Source organism: Meriones unguiculatus, chromosome 15 (assembly GCF_030254825.1).
Source record: "Meriones unguiculatus strain TT.TT164.6M chromosome 15, Bangor_MerUng_6.1, whole genome shotgun sequence".
Classification (NCBI taxonomy): domain Eukaryota; kingdom Metazoa; phylum Chordata; class Mammalia; order Rodentia; family Muridae; genus Meriones; species Meriones unguiculatus.
Window position 1 is genome coordinate 69,476,838 of NC_083362.1, and position 16,456 is coordinate 69,493,293.

Consider the following 16,456-nt stretch of genomic DNA (forward strand, 5'->3'; position numbering starts at 1 on the left):
AGCTGGCACAGGCCTTCCTAATGTGTTGAGTAGAGGGGCGTGGTCTAAGGTTCTGAGGCTATAAATATGGGAGTCCAGAAAGAGAACGCCCGGTGTACTGCGGTGTAGGCATACGGCAGTGACAGTTTGGAGATGCTGGAGAAGGATGGTGTGGCGGTTTGGAGCAGACTGAGAGAAACGTTTCAATGCAGCAGCTTGGAGGAGACTGCTGACTGCCTCTGCTGTTGACAGGAATTGGTCTATCCCCCAGAGACCCAGCAACCCTAAACAGCTGGGAGAAGTAAACTGGTCTTTGCCCACTCTGCCCACTAACCTCGCTCCTACCTGGGGTTGGGATATTGGGGTAACAGAGGTAGAGGTGTAACTACCCCAAATAAAGTAGAGTTTTAAAAATGAGCTCTACACTCCTTGGTAAAATTTAATAGTTCATTGGAATGTATCTATGATCTTTACTTTACAGATGTGACATTACATAACTGCCTATAATTATCAGGACTACAAAGTGGCTGAACTAATGCAGTTCTGCCTGAATCCAAAGCTTCAGCGTTTTTATTATTTGATTGACAGCTGTATCCATGTCAGATAACTTTAATTTCCTATTGCTTCTTTTACCCCAAAGGTGTTACTCAGAGTCTGTTGCAAAGGAGGCAGGAGTTTGGGACTCCTGAATCATTATATTTTCTTGCTGAGGACTTTATGTCCTGTGATGACACAGCTCTCTTGGATTTACTTCTTATTTACTTGCAGAAACTCTTTGTTTCTGTAGGAACTACAACTGCTTCTAGCAGAGCTTGAGTGCCATCCGCACTCAGCTCACTCTATCAGGAAGACTTGCAAATGAAAACTGGAGCTTGAGCCCATCTCTGTCTATTCATAGCTATCCATATCAGTTTCAGTAATTCCTAAGTTCAGCTGAGCCTGATCCAAGGAAGTTACAAATATGTGATGTCTTAAGGTAAATAATGAATTCGGATGTTTCTTCAGAAAAAGCCCCCTTAAAGAGGTAGGGAAGGAACTCGTATTTAAGTAGACTAAGGTTATTTTTATTTTTTTTTATTTATTGCAACTTATTCACTTTATCCCAACTGTAGTCCCTTCCCTAGTCCCCTCCCAATTCCACCCTCTCTCCTTCTTCTCCACCCATACCTCTCTCCCAGTCCACTGATAGAGGAGGTCCTCCTCCTGTTCCATCTGACCCTAGCCTATCAGGTCTCATAAATACTGGCTTCACTGTCTTCCTCTGTAGCCTAGTAAGGCTGCCCCTCCTCAGGGGGATGTGATCAAAGAATCAGCCACTGAGTTCATGTCAGAGACCCCCTGTCCCCCTTACTAGGGTACCCACTTGGACACTGACCTGCCATGGGCTACATCTGTGCAGGGGTCCTAGGTTATCTCCATGCATGGTCCTTGGTTGGAGTATCAGTCTCAGAAAAGACCCCTGGGCCTAGATTTCTTGGTTCTGTTGCTCTCCTTGTGGAGCTCCTGTCCCCTCCAGGTTTTTCTATCTCCCCCTTCTTTCATAAGATTCCCTGTACTCTGCCCAAAGTTTGGCTATGAGTCTCAACAACTGCTTTAATGCCCTGCTAGGTAGAGTCTTTCTTTCTTTCTTTCTTTCTTTCTTTCTTTCTTTCTTTCTTTCTTTCTTTCTTTCTTTCTTTCTTCCTTTCCTCTTTCTCTCTCTCTTTCTTTCTTTCTTTCTTTCTTTCTTTCTTTCTTTCTTTCTTTCTTCTTTCTTTCTTTCTTTCTTTCTTTCTTTCTTTTTTTCTTTCTTTCTTTCTCTCTTAAGGATGTCTTTGATGGTAAACCTGGAGACTGACAGTGAGTTTATTTCAGTGGAGCTAGCCAATGTTTTCTAGAACATGTGAAGATTTTATTCTGGTAAATTGCAGAGTCATCACTTAACTGTTTCCTAGACGATTAAAAAACAAAAGACCTTGTGACTGTGCTAAAAACAATGTGTCTTTGAAAACAAAACAAAACACCACATGAGTGACACATCAAATGGCCCAGTGCAAAGATGGTCATGAATATGTAATTGTGACCTTCAATTCATAAGAAAACAAATATAAAAAGGGCATATGCACATACATGATTTTCCATCAGGTTTTCATATGTAACAATTTTATGGACAACAGATGCATGCATTTTGAATGGAAGAACCAAGAATCAACCAGCTACTATCATATTTTATTTTCTAATGGGAATGGTTCCATGAAGTTCAAACTATGGAATCAAGGTCATATGGTGAATTACTGACAGAAAATAACAAGAAGTAGTGCAGCAAATGACAATTGCTGACATCAGTTTCCCCAAGGGATGTCTCCTAATGACCCAGAAAATGCTTGTAAGGAAATGCTTCTGCTTGCCTCTGCTCTGACAGTTCTTGTAACACCTTTTAACCATCTGCACTATTAAGAGCCAAAACTCTAGCTTTGTAAATAATTACAATGGTTTTCCATCATTTGTGGTATTTTTTGAAAATGTACTATCTACTCCTGTGTTTTAATAACTGTTTCTTTATGAGCTAAGTGAATTTTTTTGTAATAGTTATATATACTTGGCATCTCAATAATGCTCTTGGCTTTGTGAAATGCATTCACACATGTTGAAATACTTCAGCAAGTATCTGCATCATCTTTGATGGATATCCAAGCTGATTTTATAACTTTCCAACTTAAAATGATTCAGATGCTTGCCATTGCACGAAAACATTTTCCTAAGTCTGTAAAAACCCTGGAAGAATGGGCCCATCTTCCTCCCATAGTGACGTCATGGTTTACAACTCATTGCTCTCTAACCTGAACAACCTTCCTCTGCACAAGTCATCATGGATCCTCCTACCCTGAGGCCAGCGCATGTGTTGCTTTCTCTTTTTGCAATACTATCCTCATTAGAACCAGAGTCCCTGCACCATGAAACCTAACAGACTAGGATCAGAAGGAAGAAAAAGAAACCCTCCCCTACCAGTGGACTTGGGGAGGGGCATGCGTGGAGAAGGGGAAGAATGGGAGGGATTGGGAGAGGAGGAGGGAGGGAACTAGAGGTGGGATACAAAGTAAATAAAGTGTAATTAAAAATAAAATTAAAATTAAAAAAAGGAAAAAAAAGTAGCATCTATTGTTTGAATTGTAACCCAAATATCACTGTTCTGCATACTCATTCTCTCAACCACAAATTTGGTTCTGCTCTTGTCCTCCGTGCACAGCTCCACACATTTCCCTACACAGAGGCTTGCTGTGGTTTGGGGTCACGCTCACTTTTGTATTAAGGCCTCACTTTCCAGTTGTCGTCACTAAGTTTTATCATGTCGGAGGACGGGTTTTATCGTGTTTGATCTCATTCTTGCCACAAGAACTTATCCTATCACTCAGTTGTTTGTGAGCACAGTTCCCTACTAACTCAGGCAGTTCAAGGAGTTGACACCTGACAATTCTAGGAGTTGAAATTCATGCTTCGGTTCCTTCATCTGGTAAAGATCATATGAGGATAGGAGCATTTGAAGATTTTTTTCCCCCCCAGAATTTGGTGCTGGGGCTGAAACAGCCAAGGAATAGCCATGAATCCTCATCTCATTTTTTCATTTCTCTCCAACTTTTGGATGCCAAAGGTAGGTGGATTTCTTCCAGAGTGGACAGAGGCACAGTTATTTGTGAAAGGCTTGCTCTCAGCCAACCAAGAAAGAAACCGTGTGCTCTCCACTGAAATCCAGCTCAGTAGAAAGAATTGGACAAGACAATGGGGGAGGGTGTAGCTCTGGTTTGTTCATGTTACATGTGAATTTACAAGCTGCCTAAAATTTTCTAGACTCATTCACATCTGAAAGCCAGGGAAATCTTTCTAATCACCTTTCCTTAAAAGATCTGCAATCCTATCTGTAAGTGTGTTTTGTTTTGAGAAGCTTTTGACCTACTGCACACTTTTTAAAGGTGAACTACTTCTAAAAACTTCTCTTCTAGCCAATAAAATTTCTGTTTTTTTTTTCTTGTCTTGTATATCACATTTGATTCCTCCAACCATGCCCTGAATAACTAGGGAATTTTTTTTTCAAAATTCAGGAGTTTTTGTCTGTAAATAATATGATAAAATGGGAGAGAGATATGGGGAAGTTGTCCCAATTTACTGAGGCAGACCCCCTTGGTTAATATAAACATTGGCTAGGAAGCATTTTCACATAGGTTGTTCAATTTTCTGTAGATGTGCAGGTCCACCCATGGGCCAGCAAAGACATAGTGCCCTGATTGGGATCACAAAAGCAAATTCTAGCTTTAATTTATCAATTTATTTGTGAACTGCTTTCATTCCCTAACTCAGCCTGGTATGGCTTCAGAGGGAAAGCTGTAAATTGCCAGATATACATTGTTTTCTGGCAAATAAATTATCAGCAAACCATCGGATCATCAACCTTGACTAAAGAAAAAGAGGATGATACACGGGTCAGATCTCCAAGAGGCAGGAGTATCCAAAATTATTCACCTTTGTCTTGAGTAGTTTCAGATCTTAATAGTGACTTCAGGTGTTCCTAATACATCCACTGACATGAATAGGCTTGTCAGGAGCATCCCGGTGAACTAACGCTGAGCACAGATGGTCATGATAGCAACAACAGATTTCTTACCTCATCCTCAGTCGCTAAAAGACATGTGCTTGCTCACTGACACTCTACACAGATGTTTACCCACACCAGCTAGGCAGTGGCATGCCTGTACAATCTTGTGTAGATGACAAAATCTACACATCTACACAAATGTCTGTGTATCCAGATAGAAGGGAGAAGAAATGACCAGTTGCCCCCATTGGTTGATAAGCAAAAACAGATTTTGATTGGCATGGTCCAAATTCTCTCCATAACTCTAAGCATTCTATAAAAGCACGCACAATAAGATGTTCTTTTCCATTATCTTCTGCGGTAGACACACCCTGTGAATTATCTTTAGAGGAAAGAACAGAAATCTGCTCTTTCAACCTCATAAAATGTTTTTAAAGGTAATTGCAAACACAGTAATTGCAGTCTGTAGTGGCCATGAGTGACCAAGCTAGGAGTCAGTTTCTGTGACTGAAAGAGAGGGTCAATGTGGATGAGACACGTTACAGTGTATCTCTCTTTTTTCTTCTTTTTTATTTTTATTTTTATTAATTATACTTTATTCACTTTGTATCCCCCATAAGCCCTTCCTTCCTCTCCTCCCGGTCCCACCCTCCCACCCCCTTCTTCACGCATGCCCCTCCCCAAGTCCACTGATAAGGGAGATCCTCCTCTCCTTCCTTCTGATCTTAGTCTATCAGATCTCATCAGGAGTGGCTGCATTGTCTCTTTTTTAAAAAATTACAGTTTATTCACTTTGTATCCCAGCTGTAGCTCCCTCCTGTATCCCCTCCCAATCCTGCCCTTCCTCCCTCTTTTCCTCCCATGCCCCTCCCCCGGTCCACTGATAGGGGAGGTCTTCCTCTCCTTCCATCTGACCCTAACCTATCAGGTCTCATCAGGACTGGCTGCATTGTCTTCCTCTGTGGCCTGGTAAGACTGCACCACCAACCCCTGAGGGAATCTTATGAAAGAAAGGGGAGATAGAAAGACCTGGAAGGGACTGGAGCTCCACAAGGAGAGCAACAGAACAATATAATCTGGGCCCAGGAGTCTTTTCTAAGACTGATATTCCAACCAAAGACCATGCAAGAAGATAGTGCATCTCTTACAGAGCTGGCAAAACCTCGGTCAAACTAATGCCTGAGCAGGGGGTCATTTAAACACCTGCTCCTTGGTGTATGCAATCCTCTGTGGGTTCAGTATCTGCATATGTCCTTTTGTCTGAAACCAATACGATTGCACCAAGGTCAGTTCTCCAAGTTACATGTCCTCTAGGAAGAGTCAAGAAAGTCTGTAGAAATTGTCCTTTTCTCAACTCCCACCCTGTCCTTTCTTTTGTTCTCCTTTCCTTTCTTCCGTCTGTCCTTCTTCCTTCTCTACTCTCTTTCTACTTGGATTTTTGAGGGAGTATGTTGTTATTCATCCCAGTGGCAATCTTCCTGCGTCTGCCTCCTGCATGGGATTATACATGTGTGATACCATGAACAGCTTGTGGTCCTGAACTACTTACTCAGCACCTCCATCATGTAGACACTATGCTCAAAAGTAACTATTCTGCTTCCAGAGACTCTTACACACACACACACACACATACACCACATACACAGAGAAACACCAATGCACCCCCACCCCACAGAGACACTCATATACACACATTCACAGGAATATACATGCACATACATGTATGCACACACACAGCATATGAACACACATATACACATGCACACACATACCCATACATACACACATATATAAATGCACACAACCTCCCACAGACACACATACGTATACACACATGAACACACAGATACACGCACATAAACACACCACACACACATACACACACTTGCAATGTGCACACACATGCACACATGAGCACACATAGTTACACATGCACATACACACATATACACATGTGCACGTAAATGTACACACACATACATACCTGCACACACACATACATATGCACAGGCACACATACACACCACACATACACACATGAGCACACACATGCACACAGAGTGTTTTCCTCATTATCCATGTTCTGTTGGTAGGAAGCTAAGTTGATTCTGTTCCCTTGCAATTATGAATAGAATAGCAGCAAACATGGATATAATAATATCTCTGTGGTAGGATCCAGAGCTATTTACATGCTCCTCAGCAGGCTAAGCCTCTTCTAAGTATTTTGAATTGCATATTCTTTTCCTTCTTTCTTCATTCCCTGCCCCAACTGCCTAATTCTTCAACACTTCTAAGTGGCCCATTTACTTGGATGACTTTTTATCACTCTTTGCCTAAGGGAAGGCAAGCCCTGTTGTTCTCTCTCTCTCTCTCTCTCTCTCTCTCTCTCTCTCTCTCTCTCTCTTTCATACATAAACACACACTCTCACTCTCTTACATTTCTCTGTAGACACAAATAACAGACAATTTTGGAAGAGGAAACCAAGTACAACAGAGTGTAAAGGTAAAGAAAGTGAACCTGCAGAGAGAAGGCATTGGGTCCAACTGCTGACCTATAGTTAGGAAGCCATTGTGCTGGGTTTGCCTCTGTGAAAATGGGAATTAGAGTCCTGAGCAAGAGCAGTCAAACAGAAGCCCTCTATGAGCCAAACCAGCTGACCTATGACAGAAAATTCTTCCTGTAACCTAAAGGAAGTCAACCGGGAAGAAATGACATTTCTGTAAAAGTCTCCGGCATCTAAGGAAGGAACACGAAAGCTCTCCAGTGCCTCTCTGCGTGTGTCCCTATGTTCCCTCTGCTTCTGAAAACATGCCTCACTGATCCACATCGTCATTGACCTGTAAAGCAGGTGTTAGCAATCTGTGCACAAACCAGGAAGCTACAGTGCCCCTTTCTCCTTTACAAAATACTCCAGAGAGAACATTTCCAAAGATATGTCAAGCTATACACTGAACAATTGGAAATGGAGCTGGAAACTAATCATAGATGCAGTTGTGTGTTGCATTTGAGGAGATATCAGGATAAATTCTCTAGATACCTCCGGGCCAGGTCAAAGAACGGACTGCTTAAAAACAGCTCATGGACATTTGAAAAGAAAAATAACTTTTCTTTTCAGTCATCTACCTAAGAAACATTTACCATTTTTAAAGCTGTGTAAAAAAAATCCTAAAAGCACTTTAGATAGCCTTAATTTTTTTAAAAAGTATTTATTTGTCTGTGTATGTGTGTGTGTGTGTGTGTGTGTGTGTGTGTGTAAATACACATACAACAACTCATGTGTGATGGTTAAAGGTCAACTGCATGATTTCATTCTCTCCTTCCAACATGTGGGATCTGGCAATTGAACCTACTTCACCAGAATTGGCAACCAAGTTAGTAAGAATGGAAACAGGTTGAGTCATGTTGCTAGCCTGATAACTGTGTTATTTATTTAGCTATTTATATTGGCAGTTGAGTATGTGTGTAATATATATGTATACACACGTCATATATATATATATATATATATATATATATATATATATATATATATATAATCACTTTGAGTATGGCAGAAAATTGTGCAGAGAACACAATGGAAAACAAGCCACGGATCCCACAGAGAAGGATATTTTTGGCATATGCCACTGAAAGATCACTCAATATCCAATACAGACTCCACTAGCTTCATAAGTAGTTGAAAAAGAAATTTCATTTTTTTCCTTTAATTCTCTTTTTCTCTTGCTGGTGAAACTAGAAGCAGAGGGGCAAGAGAATACAGAAAGAGCAAGGAGGAGTAATTCACAAAACAACAGGTATACTTCTGCTTGTGATATGGCTGATATCTTGACATCTGGACAGGAGCACTTCCAATTCTATATGCTGTATTTCAAAAATGAGAATGAGAAGATGTATCATGGCAGAAAAGAAATGAAGTTAGGGAATGTTTTTCTCTTCTTGAACTTTACATGTAGCTGACCTTGTAAAAAGTTAGTAGAAATTAAAACGAACAATAATACACACAAGAAGAAATTGTCACATTCTTAAAAAAAACTTTACACCAGTGTGGTAGCCTATCAAAGTAATGAATTTGCACATTGTACACAGAAGTTTACCTTGTAGAATTCTTTATCTATATTTGTCAGTAGCCGTTAAATTGTATGTCACCTACCCATGCTCCTGTCTGATTGAAGAACACACTTTAATCATTTTAATTATGCAGTGTCTCTTTCACACATAGCAATAAATCTAAAAATAGCTAATAGGAGTCTTACATATAATAATGAGGTTGGCAGAAATTAACTGTTCAATTTTATAACAAATTTGGGGATTTGTATAATTATTTAGGCCTTTATTTCTCCAGACCTGATTTGGAAGGTCATTAAATATCTCTGACATTTTTCTGCTAAACTACACCCACTGAGAAATTCATCATACATTTGCACTGTATCTGTCAGAGCCTTCAGAGGACGTGGCTGGATGATAGATAATGCCTGTTGTCTGACTCGGTGGTTTAGAACAAGCGTCCTGGTCTTGGTGACAATGATCAGAACACTGAGATATTGACTTTATGTTGTCTCTGGGAATGCTAAGCCATCATCTTTGTCTTTCCCCTGGTCAGGTTTTTTGAAATGGTTTACACCAGGGCTCAAAGTTTCCCCAGGTAGGGTTTCAGAAAAGAAAATCTGCATCGATTAAAGGGAAACTATGAAAACGATGTTCAGTTGAAACATACATGTATATTATTAAAAGTCAACAATTGTTTAGATGTTACAACAATAACATTTTTCACTGATTAACTTTATATCTACTTATCAATCTCTCTGTGTGTGGCTGCATGTGTGTGTGCATACATGCATGTGTGTGCGTAGGTGTATGTGTGTACTCAGGCATGCATGTGTGTGTATGTGTGTATTCATGGAGTTTATTATTACATAACTCCTGACTTGATAGATGGCTAGCATCCTTGGGACAATGTATCTCAATGCCTTTTCTCACATAATTGTCCACAAATGAGGTTAGTTTGTAGCTGTGGGTAGATGACAGCATAGAGCTAGAGAGGTGGAGAGGAAGCTTTAGTGTAGACCAATACACCTATTTATGCCTGAAAGATGCAGTGACACAAAATTAGATTATTAAAGTTATCAGAAAGCTATAGGCCTGCCTGACATGTCACCATGGACTAGGTGAAAAAGACACAGCAGATCAGGGCAGCTCTCCCTGAATGGACTAACATTAAGACTTTCTCAACTCATCATTATTCAAGGGAACGGTTGAAAATACGACTGTTATATTAACTGCTCTCCTCTTGCAAATCAGAAAGCAAATGCTTTAAAACACTTCAAAGGCTGATCTTTTTAATGTCAGGATTTTGTGCTACTAAATCATCATATTAGTTTTTGGTAAGAAGATAAGTAGAGAAACTTAAAGGTTTGTATTTCACTAATGTCAAGATTAAAAATAAAATAGGACAGTAATAGTTCTTACATGTGACTGATTCAGTATGTACTTAGAAGTAATGGGCTATGGTGTTTGTATGCACGTGTTTATTTTTAAATCTCTTCTTTCTCCCTGCACCGCCGTGTATGTGTGTGTGTGTGTGTGTGTGTGTGTGTGTGTGTGATATGTGTGTATGTTTGCCAATGCTAGAGGACAATGCTGCATGTCAGTCCTCTCTTTTCACGTGTTGGAGTTAGGGTTCTATGCTGCTACCTAGGCAGCTGCCAAATTCGGGGTTTCTTCTTCCATCATACATGTAGAAGCACTAGAATTACAGACATGGTGTGCCCAGCTTTTACATGGATCCTGGAGATGCACATTTCCAGTAGCAAGGATTCAAAGAGGTAGTGTGTCAAGCCTGGTGGCACAAGCCTGTAATCTCAGTTATGATACTGATTAATGAGATGAGATTAATGAAAGACTGCGGCAAAAAAAAAAAAAAAAAAAAAATCAGAAGTTCAAGGCCAGCCCCAGCCACCACACGAGTTTAAGTCTGACCTCAGCTACAGCACGACTTCAAGTCTATTTGGAACAACTTAGTGAAGTCATGTCTTAAAATACAAAGTATAAAGAGGACTGGGAAAGTGCTTGTCTATAGTGCTGAAGGCTCTATGTTCATCTTCAATATGAGAGAGATATAAACAGCAAGATAGAGCTGGATTTTGAGATGAAGAGTGAGAGGATGAGGGCGAGGAACAGGGTGAGGAAGAGATAGAGGGAGAGAAGTAGAGGAAGAGAGACAGACAGAGAAAGAGACAGACAGAGACACACAGAGAGAGATAGACAGAGACTGTCAGAAATCCTGATATATGCCTAGGACTGGTAAAACGCTATCTGATTTACCTTAGAAAATTATAAACAACCTTCCCAATTTACCTACATCTTCTTTAGTTTGCGATCTCCTATTTCTTTGTTTTGTCTAGTGTTTTAGAGTCTCTTAGTCCTAAAGATACTGTGGATTTTGTGTGTTCGTTCGGAGAGGCAGGATGGTTGGAATGCAGATTCTAGAGTCGTGACACAGTTTCTTCACTTGATAAATTCACGAACCCCTTTCATTAACTTAATCATTTGGAATAACACAGTAAGCATTCTTAAGCACACCACTTCCCATAGCTGATGCGATCTACTAATTCTCTCACCTGTCCTTCCTCCATCTACACTATGTAAGCAAACGCTGCCTCGATTCTGCTCGTTTACTATGATTAGATAGACATTGTATTTAAGAAATAGTTATGTCCTCTTTTGATCATTTGATACTCATTTTTAAAACCTGTTTTAATTTTTCTGACATTTTGAAATCGTTGCATGTTATAAATTTTAAGTGTGACAGTTGTCTCATTTCCACATTGTGAATAATTTGCTCACTTACTGTTCTTTAAAGAAACCTAGATCTACCTAGAGACAGAATCTGGCTCCAGGCTTGCTACGGTGACAAATGAATGTTACTGACATCTCATTTTGGATACCCTTGCTGTCCTTCACTTAAAGTTCTTTTGTTATACTGTCTTTACTCAAACTTCTTATTGGCTACCTCCTAAGGTATAATTGCTGAGCCTCAGATGTATGATTATTAAACTTTGAAAGGTAATGTAATTTTTTTTCCAATTGCAATCTTCAGTCTTAAAATTTGCCATCTGAAAAAAAAAATTTGCCATCTGTGTGATATGAGGATATAGCTAAGAATCAAAGGCCCCTCCCACATAATTTATGTCATCACACATCCTTTTATTTATTTCTTATCAAAGTGGGATTGATTCATCCCCCGAATTACTTTTTTGTATGTTTTTCTTTCTTTTCAGTTGGATTATCTATGCTTTAAGAATGGAATTTTAGAATACTTTATATAGTCTGTGTTATATGGTTTTCTCTTCTGGGAATCCAAACTAGAACCCTGAATGTGCTAAGTAATCATTCTAAAGCTAAGCTAAATCCAGATTACCACATATCTTATACTTATATATAATATATAATCATATTTGTGTAATTATATTTATATATAGAATATATAAATATATATGATTTCTAAATTTATAATTATTCTTAACCTGTGTACATAGCCTAAAATTTATGTTTTTATTTAATTTTTTGAATATCTACACATATCTTTATTAATCATTATTGTCCAGTTGTTTTTAAATTGGATGAATAATCCTAAGGAGAAAATTAAATTGTAAATTGGATCATTATAAACAGAATTACTAGGTAAGGTCATACTGCTCTGAAGGAAACAGGCTAAAACCTACCACCTTGCGCTGTCCACTAGAGCAGTGCTATGCAAGTACTCAAAAATTCTCTAGGTACAGCTAATTTTAAATGAAAATATGTGTATTTTTCAATAAAGCACTTATAAATTAGTCTCTGTTTACTTATGTTGAAAAAGGGCATTGGTTTCCTGCATAAACGACAATCATTTATTGGTTTGTTTCATCTCTCCTAACACATTGGTCATTTGCCATTTAAATACCAGACTTCAATAGAAATCGTTTGAACATTTTTTTCTTTCCCCTGCCATAGAAATAGGGTACTTTGCCTTAAACAAACAAACAAACAAACAAACACCCTTATGAACAAGCATCCTGGTTCTGCCTACTTTCCTTAAGCTTCTGAGAGAGACGTTTACGGCACGTCCGCAGGCTGAAGCCAGAAAGCCGGGCTTCTACTTGAAAGCGCTGCACTCTGGGGTCTGTGCTCCGCACCCTGGGCCTAGCATGCGTACAGCTGAAGCCACCACCTGCAGACTCTCCCAAAGTGCGCACTTCTCTCTGCTCCGTTAGTTTCAGTAAACACAACTCACCTCTACCGTACTCCGATAAATGCTCAAGCCTCAAGGTCCCCCCAAATTTGGAGTACTTGACCTAGATCCAGGCCGATGTTCGGGACAGAAGTGACGCATGACTCAAGCGGGGCTGCGTAACCAGCTGATAGAACCTGCGCATGGCACACCACAGCCACCATCGCTAAGGCTGCTGCTGTTTGCTCTCCTTTCACTGAAAGGCTCTTCTGGGCCAGGCTTTCTCCATGACAGGCCAGCAGCATGAACCGGCTGTCTGTCAGGCTTTTTCTGAGTCAGCATCCTCTCTCTGGCTTCATTCACCACGTACAGAAGGGTTCCATGGGGAAAAGCTAACCGCGTAGGGCTCTTCTGTCTTCGCTTGGTCAAACAAACGAGCAGTACCTACTTTTAAACACTGTCAACCTCTTTACCTTTGAAAAGCTGTCTTTTCCACACAGTCCTGCAGCCTCTGGCTTCAGGGGGCTTGTGTCCGTCTTGCAGAAGACTCTCCTTGTGTTCATCAACACCTGCCTCTGCTTTGAGAATGCTGCTCTCTTCACATCCAGTTCACTGAGGTGGGATCAGCTAGCGGGTGGAAGAGGGGAACGTCCAAGAGCAAGCGTGGACAGTCGCCATCTGCGTATTTATACGGAATACCCGCCGTAAACCTGATACAGCCTCTGAGGTATAAATATCACTCCGAACCACACGGGTGCAGGCCGATAAGACGGTGCACAGAGATGCCCCGCAGCTCCTGCTTCACTGCCCTTGTGAATTCTGCAAGAAGAGACTATTCCAGATAGAAGGGTGGGTCGTAAGAAGGGCGGGTGCCATTTGTTTACTGCCCTGCCGGGGCAGGCGGTATAGGCTTTGTCATGGGACAGAGTTTTTTTGGGGTTTTTTTTTTGTTGTTGTTTTTTTGGTGGGGGGAGTAGAAGGCAGCTGTTTCTCAGGCTCAGTTCGTGCAGGGCTGGTGTTTTCACATCCTCTGCTAATGTTTTCTCTTCACCTTCAGCTCGTTTGCGCACAGAGCCTGCTCCAAAAAGGGTTCCTAATGCGAACTCCAAACAAAGAACTTCAGTGTCATGCCATCCCTCTTCTGTCCAAAGCATTCGTGCTGTCTGGACACCTTGTTGTGCAGCTCTGGAGGCCGAGCGCCACCGGGGGCCATAGTGCAGCCGGGCCCCTGTTGCCGTATTTTTATTTTCTTTGAGGCATCTTATTGTGGACCAAAGCGAACTGATTTTTTTTAAGTCAGTACTTACTTGTTTAAAAATATTCCTCACCCAGGGGCTGGAGGCACTCACTTTTAATCCTCCCAGCAGTCAGGAGACAGGGCCTAGCGGATCTCAGTGAGTTTAAGGCCGGCCTGGTTTGCAATGTGAGTTTCAGGAATGCCAGGGCTGTATAGAGGCCCTGCCTCAAAACCCCAAAATGTATCTATCCCGCTGTCCAAGGGCAAAGAGACAAAGATATTTCTACAAGGCTATTCAGTGTTTTCTTACTGCTATGTAAGCCATGAACATTAATTCTAACAATTAGAAATATATGGATTTCTATATTCTAAGGGTTTTTATCACCCAGCTAAGCATCTGGTTAAGCACGATAAAGAGCTTAGCCTTATGTCTGATGTATAGTTGCGGAGGGACAAGCTGCATCTTCCTTATGAATCACAGTTTCTGAGGAGCTAAGCCTTGATCTTCAAGAAAATGTGCATATCATCAAAGGGCCACAGGGAGACAATTCAAATAGAAATTGAGAACTAACACAGACATGGAGAGAAAGAGCACAGAAATGTAGATGTGTTAGACAGACACTATGTTTTTCCTAGAGTGAACATTTTTTTTGCTACACCTGTTTGTGTAAGTTTGTGTTTTTAGATTTTTTTCAGCTGGTTATAATGATAAGTTTTAAAAAATTATTAGTTTTTATTTTATGTGTATAAGCGTGTGGCCTGCATGTTTGCTTGCACACTGTGTGTGTACCTGGTGGCTGCAGAGGCCAGAAGAGCGTACTGGATCCCCCTGGAACTGGAGTAAGGGTCGGTTGTCAACTGCTGCTCTTAACTGCTTAGCCATGTCTCCAGCCCCACTGGCAACATTTTATAGCACCAGGCAGGCAAGAAAACTACTGCTTAACACCATGGGTGCTTGGGGACTGCGCTAGTGTTCCATGAAGCACAGAACATGTCTAACGGCATGTTAGAATGTTTGTTGAATGAATGAATGAATGATGGAGCAAGAAGTGCAGAGCTTGTAAAGAAGGGTGAAGGTGAAATGCTTGAGGAGACAATGAAAGCTGCCGGAAGAGATGGGAAGGGAAATAGGTGACTGGGAGAGGGTAACCAGGTGGCACAAGCCTAGGAAGGATCTATCTGTATACAGTTTACAGAAGTGGCTCCCATCGGCCTCAATGACGGCAATGGCTTCTCCTCCACTTTCTGATGGAATAGCCCTTGTGATAAGTGATGAAGGGTGTTGCTCATTTTGTCTTTAAAGGAGTGAAACAGAAGTTTACTGTTGAAATTTTATAGAAGCTGGAATATTGAAGGAAAAAAATCCATACTCATTGTTGCTGTGGTTGACCTGTTAGCACATTCTAGATGCACAGAAAATTAGCAATTGCAACTGCCAGGAAAATCTAACACACACTTTATTTTAGCACTTGAGAAAACATTACTACACGTAAAACAGTTTTCCCATTTCATTTTAACATGGGAAGGGTCTAGAGACTCAGAATGCTCTGCAAACCAACAAAATAGTCCTTGTATGCATCTCCACAAAACCGATGGTTATTTTGAATATTTTCTTTTTTTTTGTTTCACCCTTTATACTGGTGTTTAAAAATGAAAGCCCTGTAATGCATCTTAACCCCCTCGCAAAATTGCCAGGGCCTATACTGCGACCCACAAACACCTCCTGGGTGTTATGTTGCCTTAAACGAGAGAGGGGAATTATAAAACCCAATTATTTTCTAACATGAAATTACTTGGCCTGATGTGTGCTCTTCTATGAAAGAGCTTTCAGGCCATCATAAGAGGGATTAACATGCATGAAAAGAAGAGCAGCTGTTTGTCTTTCCACTGGCTTCCCAAAGAGCTGTTGGTGACTTAATGATAAACCCCAAGTGCCCTTTATTTCATAATCAGGGATTTCCCCACAGGCTGGGACTCAAAGAAGCGTGAAATCTCAGGCTTCGTTGCTACAGAAGCTCAATAGATGTGGGACCAGATTACTCCATGATAGTCAACTTCGGTGACTTTCTTTTAAGTGGTTTACCCTTAGTGACCTCCCACAATGAGGTTCACAGTGGTTTGCCACTGAAGTTTGTCTAGATCTAGAAATATTAAAAACTAACATGGAGATTGGCATATTTAATATTACTGATCATATAATATTTCATGTACTAATGATTAAGTTATAAAAATATTATACTTATTAACTATATCTTAATCCCTCTTAGATATGTATTTAGGATGGCAAATCCTGTACTTTTCAGCATAGGTGATCTTGATGTTTTAGAGGACTCACTGCTAGGGGTTTTCTGATTCCAAGTACTGAAAAGCTAATTGAAGAATTCAAACGAGAAGAAGGGAATGAAACAATGAAACTGTATGTAAGGAATGATAGCAGAGATAAACTGGACCAGGAGCCAAAAG

The 16,456-nt window shown here is 40.5% G+C and overlaps 1 pseudogene; it reads right to left on the bottom strand.

Annotated features, from left to right (window-relative positions):
* Positions 1-12,921: 12,921 nt before the first annotated feature.
* On the bottom strand, positions 12,922-13,910 carry LOC110561250 (AKT-interacting protein-like; annotated as a pseudogene).
* Positions 13,911-16,456: the final 2,546 nt, after the last annotated feature.